Source organism: Procambarus clarkii, chromosome 57 (assembly GCF_040958095.1).
Source record: "Procambarus clarkii isolate CNS0578487 chromosome 57, FALCON_Pclarkii_2.0, whole genome shotgun sequence".
Lineage (NCBI taxonomy): Eukaryota > Metazoa > Arthropoda > Malacostraca > Decapoda > Cambaridae > Procambarus > Procambarus clarkii.
The window spans coordinates 28,925,933-28,935,993 of record NC_091206.1 but is presented as its reverse complement, the minus strand read 5'-3'; positions in this window follow the sequence as shown (position 1 = coordinate 28,935,993).

Here is a 10,061-nt window from a genome sequence, read left to right as displayed (position 1 = left end):
ATTGATATAGCATCGGTTTATGGTAATATGGTTACGATTTTGAAGGTTTATGCTCTATCAGGAAATATGAAGTGTAAAAATAAAAATATAAATTGTTGTGGATTTGTTTCCATTTTTTAAGGTATAGTATGTGATCGTTGGTGCAAAGTAGGGATTTTAATTGTCACCTCTGTGTGTGTGTGTGTGCCGTTTGGGATGATGGTTGTGAATATATTGAGGGTGTTGTGGGAAAAATCCTAGCAGGGAATAATTTGTTTTTTATTCAATATTTTGTTACTTGAATATTGTATTATTATTATGATAAGTAGACTGTATATTTTGATTCAGCCTGCCAGAATCTTATCGCCACATAGTTGGAAGGACCATTGCCACTTATACCACCTTGAAGTGGATAATTGATAAATGGCAATTGTTTACCTAATCTTTATATAATTATACCACATATGGTGGCCTAATCTACTAATATTATGAATAATACTACTCTACAGTTTTAAATAACATGTATAGGCCTTAGCTGAGTGGTTGAATTGGCCTAATTAGGCTGGTTATTATTCTTCCATCAGACTAGGGTGTGCCCATGTGCCTCAGGGTGCATAAAATGGCGGCCTAGCACAGAGGTGTTGGTGTACAGGTAGAGTAACAAGAAACATCACTGTTTGTGGGCCAGCTCAGCTTGCAATTACTCCCAATCACATATTACCTGTAAAAAAGTTAAGGCTGTAAGAATTGCTCATTAACATATAAAGCACAGGTGTGACATGGAATATTTGTGTGTGTAGTAAAAAGTAAACTCACTTTGTTTGTGGTTTTTGTATGCTCATAACCGGCTACCTATCTAGTATTACATAGTGCACATTACTAATAAAAGAATATAAAGCAGTCGGATACTCAAGTACTCGTGTTGTTGAGGGGTTGCTGTGGCAGTTCACTAGGATAGAGTAAGTTTACTATCGTGCGTGACGTGTGTCACAATTCTCAAGGAGCTCTTGTTTCGTGTCTGTGTTTACAAGTTCAGTGATGTACGTGACGCCAACCTCCCTCCCCAGGGGTGACGTCCTAAAATTTTTTGCTGGTTCTATTTATGATTTTATTTAACAGTAACAAGGGAGCTAAGCTATACTTTGTTGTGCATTTAATTATATTCAGTCCAAGTGAATACTATTTTATTAAGTTTAAACACTAGACTGAAGTTTTAAAAGAAATGAAATATAATATTTTACGTGTTGTGTGATGACGTCACGAAATCCCATTCTCTGATTTTTTGTGGGGTAACTATAATGTTAACGTGTGTGTCGGATTTCCGACAGTTGTTGGCTAACTTGATTAGAGTGTGTAGTTTTTCGGGATGTGACTCTGGTACCTCCTGGGCTGGTGACATTCACACATCTATCTCGCACGAGTGCGACTAGGTTAGATTTGATTAACATTCACAGGTTATCGTGTGAGGTTCGTGAAACACGAATGTTGCCAGTCACCTTTATGTATCATTGTTTGGTGCTAGATAGCTTGTCTAGGTTCGGTATGGATAACTATGGACATAGCTGGTGGAGGCTGAACTGTGGCTTGCTGAATAAAAGTAATGTTCTTTGGGAGTTTTGAGTGTTGTGCCATTTGTAATGATATAGGAAGAAAGAGATACATTATGTGTTGGATTGGTGGGACTGTTAAAGTTGAATGTCGGAAGTAACTTCATACTCATTCGAAACGAGTGACTGGAGATTAGTACAGGATGAACAATGTGTATGATGCAATGTCAGTTGGAGCAGTTACATTGTACTGTCGATGCTGGTAGTGAGTGTTTTAATGAAATTTCCTTGCATGAAGAGTGACTAGCGAAATTGAGGCGAAAACTTACCCGGATCTTACATAGAGAGGATTCAGGGAGTTCTTCTACTAGCATGCCTAGCCTGAAGCTAGGCTTGACTTGTAAGAGTTAGATCTAACAAATTGTTGCTTGAAGCGGCTTGCAGGTCAACATATCTACTACAGCCTGTTTGGTGCGGTACTTCTTACAGAAAACTGTCAATTTTTTTCCTAAATACTTCCACTTCTATTCTGGCAATATTTCTTACACTTGCTGGGAGGATAATGAATAACCGCGGACTTCTGATGTTCTTGCAGTGTTCTCTGATTAGGCCTGTGGCATCTCTACTGTTCATTGGCTTTATTCTGCATATCCTGCCAAGTCGTTTGCTTCAATATGTCGTTATTTTACTGTGCAAATTTCTGACTTGGCTATCCAAGTATTGGAGGGGGGCGAGAGTATTGAACAGTCCTTAAGAAGGCTTAGCACAAGTGATTTGAACAGCATGAACATTGTGATGGATCCCTGGATGTGACTGTTTTTTAATCCATTCTATCATTTTTCTAGCTGACACAATATTTGCTTTATTATGCTTCCTAAATGTTAGATCGTCTGGCATCATCATTCCCAGATCCTTTACATGCTGCTTTCCTACTATGGGTAGGTCTGATTGTATCTTGTTTCAAGTATATAATTGAAGGATTTAATTTTATCTATCCCGAAGTAAATGGAATTCATCACTGGTAAACATCGCGTTACTGTTTGCTGCCCAATCGAAAGTATTATTAATAATAGCCTGATTTTTTTCAGAGTTTTCAACACAAGAAATTTTCATGCTGAATTTTGTGTCATCTGCAAAAGATGACATGAAGCTGGCATTTGCCTTTTTGTCTATAAATATTGATTTATTTATTTATTATTATTTATATATATACAAGAAGGTAAGATGGGTTAATGAGAGTATATAGCATTGAACTTTTTATATTCTTGTAAAGCCAGAACACACATAGAGTTTTGGACAGGTCCTTAATCTAACAAATAATTTGAAGTAAGTAATTTGTAGCAATTTGTAGGTAATTTGTTATATCTGATATAAGAATGAGAAAAAGCAGAGGTGACGGGACTATGCACTGCAGTACAAAGTTTTTACTATGCTTAGACAAGTTTTATTTGATTGACTATTACTCTCAGCATTCTGTTTGACAGGAAATTAAATATTCATCGCTGTACTTTACCTGATATTCCAGTTGATCTCATAATATACGCTATCACTTCATAGTTTTACTAGCCAGATACCACTGCCAAATCAGTGCATACCAGAACTGGATTTATTTCTTCTTTTAATGCTTCTATGAATTTGTCAAAGTGGGCGATTAAGTGTGAAAGGCATGATCTTTCTGGTTTAAATCCATGTTGACCTGGGTTGTGAGAATCGTTCTTCTCCGTGGAACTGGGGAACTGGGTAATCAGCCCCTGATTACCCTTTCAAAAACTTTTACTATGTGTAACGTTAGTGAGACTAGTTTGTAGTTTTGCTAGTGCTTTGCTCTTGTGTAGGGATACTATATCTGTTTATTTAAGTACTTCTGGTATCCTCCCTGTATCCAAGCATTTTCGCAACACTACACTAAGCGTTTTTGCAACTTTCCCTTCACATTTCTTTATAAATACGGAGATGCATGTTTCTGGACTGAGGGCTGAATTCATGGGTATGTTGTCAATTTCTATTTCAAAGCCTCCAATGTTCATGTTCATATCAGTTATAGTATCAGGATTTATGGTGTCCTTCATAAAGAAGCTCTCCAGATTATTAACTTTCACTTTGTTTATTCGGGTGCTAAACAGCCTCATTCTGATCGTTTAAGATCTCCCTAATTTCAATGTCATCCTATGTGTATGAACCTTCTTTGTAAGTATAGATCCAATGCTGGTGGACCTTTTTGAATATTGATTTAGCATTAGTGAAGAAATATTTAAGATTTTCCTTTTATCTGTAATTTTATCTTTTATCTGTTCCAACTTTGATTCTTCAGTTTGGTAAGATTGCTTCAGTTTCAGTTCTATTATTTCTTTAGTATCTCTTTAAGTGATTCTTTGTTGGGATAGTCGGGTCTGTTCAAATTCTAGAGTCTAAATCTTTATTCTGTGCTTCCTCTATAGTATCGTCTGTCCTTTCTTTCCAATATTGTCCTCTTTCTGACCAATTGATTGACTCTTTGGGGTCTTGATACCCTAAGCCAACTCAATTAACACAAGTAGCAAATATAAAAGGCCAGAGCATAAAATTTGGGGCAGTACTCAGAAAAAGAAATGACGTAAAGACACATGTAATAACAAAAATATTCAACAAAACTTACTAATACATTATGATATGCTACATTACAACAATTAATAGTAAGACGTGTGTCATTAGGACTCCGCTTATACCCCACTTACCTACGTCTTACTAAGACTCCATAAGGTAAAAAGCTTACCTACGTGTCACTAAGATATCTGTAAGGACCACAAATAACCGACGTGTACGTAAGACACCCACAAGGTAAACTTACCTACGTGTCACTAAGACACCCGTTAGGTACAAAACTTACTTACGTGTCACCAAGACATCTATAAGGTACACAATATACCTAAGTGTCACCAAGACATCCATAAGGTACACAATATACCTAAGTGTCACCAAGACATCCATAAGGTACACAATATACCTAAGTGTCACCAAGACATCTATAAAGTACACAATATACCTAAGTGTCACCAAGACATCTATAAGGCACACAATATACCTAAGTGTCACCAAGACATCTATAAGGTACACAATATACCTAAGTGTCACCAAGACATCTATAAGATACACAATATACCTAAGTGTCACCAAGACATCTAGTGTCATTAACACTTCCATAAGGTACATGTGAGAGTTATTTATTTGGGTTTGGACACTAATACAAATGTCCTCAGTGCGAGAGGACTGCATAAGCCAGAAGGTTAAGTGCCAGACTAGATTAAATATTTTTAAACTGAAATAAACTGAGGCAGCAGCCACAATGGTTCAAAAACAATTGGGACCCCTTATCCAATAGGTTGTTGATTTTCTCAAGTGCTTAGTGCAATGATAAGGGTACCTCACAAGTTCTCACATCAAATTTAATTTTATATGTGTGGCTATGGATCGGGTTCGAATCCAGAAGCAGGCCTTCATTAAAGTTTGCAAGAACAGTTCAATATGTTGCAGCATGTGTGTGACAATATTATTGGAAGGTATTGACATAAAGACACTATTCTTTTGCCAACAATAACCATTTATTCATAAAGAACTAAATCCAATACAGAGCACAACAATCTTGACGTTACGTTAATGTTCTTCTGTGACACTTAACCACTGTGCTGCGCCAACCGAGAAAATTCGGTCAGTGGGAAACAGCGCCAACCGAGAAAACACCTTTTTAACATTTTGAACCCATTCAAAACGCGTGCGTGGTAGATTGTGCACGAAATGGACTCTTGGGACCTCCAGTGAGAGGCAGCCATCTTGGAAAAAAATTCCCAAAATGTCCTTGGGCTGCTGGCTGGGTTAGTACTGAGTCAGCAACCATGGGTGGTGCACGCGCCTCTGGGTCCCAAACACCTGTCCGACTTGGTGTTGATAGATCGCGCTCTGTCGGTGAAATTCAGATCTTATTGTCTGAAGAACATATGGGTCATGATATTTATGAAGCTTGGCGCAATAAGGACCTAACATAGAGGTCGGATGCAAGTGATACAGCACTGATGAGGACGATACAGCGAGTGTATTCAGTTGTAGCTCTGAGAACCACCCTTGCCATCTCCAATTCGTATAAATGTACAAAGATGAATCGTTTTCTGGATTCTAGTGATGATGCATCTGATACAAGTAGCATAGATGAACAGTGTTAGCGGCTTCCATGGTGGTGTTTTCCATAGATATTTCCTAGAAAAACTGAATCTCTTCCGGAATATCTGCGTCTCTTCCAGAATACCTGAATCTCTTCCAGTGAGTCACCTTACAAAACAATTTTTCCAAGACTTCCTTACAAATTGACCTTTTCCTATAATCTTTTCAAGACTACTTTATGCTTCACAGGTTTGGCTACATACCACCTACAGGTACTAAAGCCAAGGGTATACGCGAGTGCTTTATTTGCAAGCACACAGAACGAAGAACCAGGAAGCGAAAATTTATCTGTACCTGGTGCACTGAGAGCGAAGTCGCGCTGTGTACCAGAGACTACTTCGTTGATTATCACTCACTTTCGAAGTACAGTGTGTTACTGTGTAAATAGTGTGTGAAACTGTACACATTTAAATTTTAGTGAACTTTTAACAAGTAATATTGCGACAATAAACATTTATTTTGGACACATTACTGACACATGTATCACAGTTCCATGGAACATTATGAACGTTCTACGGTACACATATTGTAAAGGAAACAAATATTCATCATACATGATAAAACAAAAACAAATAAAACTGCATTGGAAATACATTGAACAAATCATTGAAAATATATATGTTGCACTTCGCAGTATTGAATGACCCATGTGACCGTCTCCTGAACTTCACCCACAAGCGACCAGCCCATGACGCTCCCTTCTCAACGTCCCCACAGCCAAAGTAAGTGGAATTTTTTATATTTTTTTACATGTACGTGTTCAGGAAAGGGATTTTATCGTTTTACAAAAACAAAAATGCAAACACTTGATCTTATGCACACGGGGAATGTCAAGATATACTCGGCGAATCACAGTGGTTAAAGACAGCTATCCAGACAGCAAGTTTAGCAAGAGTCCATCTCCTTTGTCACTCTTAGAATGGCAACAGATTCTAATCTGTGCCACTTCAGGCTTATATAATGAAAAACTGAACTACAGAACTACTGAAGTACTTGGTAATTAAATATGTCAATTTACTGTCAACCGGAAGGTCAACAGCAAAGGTAATCTACGTTAATCACAATCTTGTATCTCAGACAATCAAATAAATCAAAACAATAATTCGCTATCATAACTACTCAGTCACTCTGATCAATTAAACACTCAGTGAGTAATTGCATTATTTACTGTCAAACGGACACATAATTAATCGAGAACGAATTACGTTACCAGAACACTGTCACTCACGACAGCTTGCCAAACAAAACTATGTCACTTCACTTTATGACATTAATTACCCTTAATTACTTCTCACGGAATCCTTAATTACCAACTAAAGATCACATCAAGTCCTTGTCACGCAGACAAGCAAAACACAGCAACATGTTGCTTCACTACTCAGTGCTAATCTATCACACTGCACGACAAATCACAACACAACACAATCGTAATTAATAATCACACGAATATTAATCAATATACACAGTAATTTCTTACACAGGGTATGACAACAGATAACCCCTTACCTCTCTTGAATCACTGGTTTTTCTTGGATTTAGAAAAACACATTCATGGAATTCTCTACACAGATTGGTATAATATTGAACTGAAAAAATCACTAACATAATTGTACCTCTGACTATAATTGAGTTCCCTGATGTATTACATACACAACATTAACCACCTTATCACAGTAGTTCCCTCCAACGTGCTGTGGTCGCTCTTTACTGGTGCGTCTTCCTCGACTATGCTTCCTTCACCTAACCAGGTGCTCTAGGAAAACGTTCTACCGGAAGTTGACTTAACATCAACCAAAGAAACTTTAGCACCAAATACAGAAATATGAGTAATCACTTAGACCGGCCTTCTCAAGCACACTTCTCCCATACATACTGACACTGAATACGGCAGTTGACTGAAGTTCATCCAAACTTCCTCCACACGTTGTTATAGGAGACCATGTGTAGTGTGACCCGGTGTTGAAACGGGGTGCTAATCAGGTTACCTTACCTTGAGGTTACCTTGAGATGGTTTCGGGGCTTAGAGTATCTGCGGCCCGGTCCTCGACCAGACCTCCTCAGCACAATGTTTGCTGTTTGGACACTGCCACATGTGATGACGAGTCTGACGCAGCAAGGTGTGGCGCGGGAAGGCGAACTGTGCAGGTTCCCTCAACTGACAAGACTCGCGAGGGATGGCTCCCCACACACGAGAGCATTATTTTATCACTCAAACGATAGTGAGCTGCCCCTCAGCTCTTGTGAGGAAGAGAGAGTTAGCACACATGGTGCACCGTGTGGCGCTTTACTCTGATGGCAACCTTGTGTTCAAGTTACACGGGCTGGTCCAACGGATTGGGAGGGAATTTCTATGTCCCCCAGAACTGGCTGAAGCCAAACTATTTCCCTAAGTAACGTATTCGCAGCTACTAGGCACAGTCTCTGATCCCTTCAGATTACTGCGTGTCACACTAGGTTGACAGGTGGTCACAATATGAGCAGATGCACTATAAAGAAGTCTACCTTAAACTGTGTGTGACCTCGTGGTGAGTTACAGTATATATTCTGCTTCCTTCAACAAATAAATTATCGTAATTCCTATCGCCGCAATTCCAGATTCTGCTTGATGGACCCGCAATGACAGAACAATGATAAATGAGTTACTAACTGTCCCCCAAGACAGTATTTCTCGTCGTTTGGTCGAACCACGAGAAAACATGTCTGACAAACACAGCAACACGGGGCTGAATGTCTACCCAGGGCAGGGCAGGAGTGGGCCAGGCTTTTCCCTCTGTTCTACTGGTTGACCAATCAGCAGCTAGGCCTATGGATGCAATGAGGTGCCCCACGAATCACAAGGCTACCTTCAGTCACGTGGTGCCCTGTGACGTTAGTACTGGGAGACCTGGTGTTTACACAAGCGACTAGAACAGTTGGTTATACTACCACCACCAATACCTGTTTCTCCTCTCTCCATACACTAAAATGTTAAATACATGATAATGGATGCACCTCTTCTCACAGAAAAGCATCGGCGGCCTCCATAGTCTTACTGAACAGTCCTGGGTCAATGTTCTTCATATACATCAAACATGAGATGTCTATGAAGAACTACAGAATCTAGAGTGAGTGCACTTTGATGCACTCGTGTCAGAGTGCAACCTGACGACCTGCGCTCCAACACATAGTCTAAAAGCTAGTTGGTAATCCCTCACCACCCCCTTCCCCCCACAGTACACAACTTACCTACTTGTCACTAAGACATCCATAAGGTAAACTTTCTTACGTGTCAGTAAGATATCCATACGATGTACAAGTTATCTACGTGTCACTAAGACTCCATAAGGTACACAACTTACCTATGAATCACTAAGACTCCATATGGTACACAACTTACCTATGAATCACTAAGACTCCATATGGTACACAACTTACCTATGAATCACTAAGACTCCATAAGGTACACAACTTACTTATGAATCACAAAGACTCCATAAGGTACACAACTTACCTATAAATCACTAAGACTCCATAAGGGACACAACTTACCTATAAATCACTAAGACTCCATATGGTACACAACTTACCTATGAATCACTAAGACTCCATAAGGTACACAACTTACCTATAAATCACTAAGACTCCATAAGGGACACAACTTACCTATGAATCACTAAGACTCCATATGGTTGCAGTACTGAAACTTGGAACAAGTGCAGCCCTTTTTATATACAACTAGCCCAAAAATTGTGGTTGACATTGAACAACTTTCATTTTCTATTTTATTTGCCCCTTATTATAAGGTACATAACTTACCTATGTATCACTAAGAATCCGTAAGGTACATAACTTACCTACGTGTCACTAAGACATCCATAAGGTACACAACTTACCTACGTGTCACTAAGACATCCATAAGGTGTACAACTTACCTACGTGTCACTAAGACATCCATAAGGAGTACAACTTACCTACGTGTCACTAAGATATCCTTAAAGTACACAACTTTAGCATATCACAAAGACTCCACAAAGTTCTTATGTAAATATAATTCCCCTGTGTGACTAAAGACACTGTTACTGGACTCGATGGTGACAACCTAACAGAAATGTGTTACTATTAAACACACACCCAACAGTCACTGTCAATGACGTGACACGCCTTGAAGTGTCAAATACTATCCCTCCTACCCGAGTTGACAGCTTAACTCTTCCACAATACACAATTGATCCAGACAAAGAGACAGCTCGTTGCCGGGTATACTCTGGTTGATCCAAAATTGGGTTCTTATTACTATTCACCTAAACATATAGTTCCAGTTTACAATATATAACAGGATCCTCTACTCACAATATTTACTCCTTC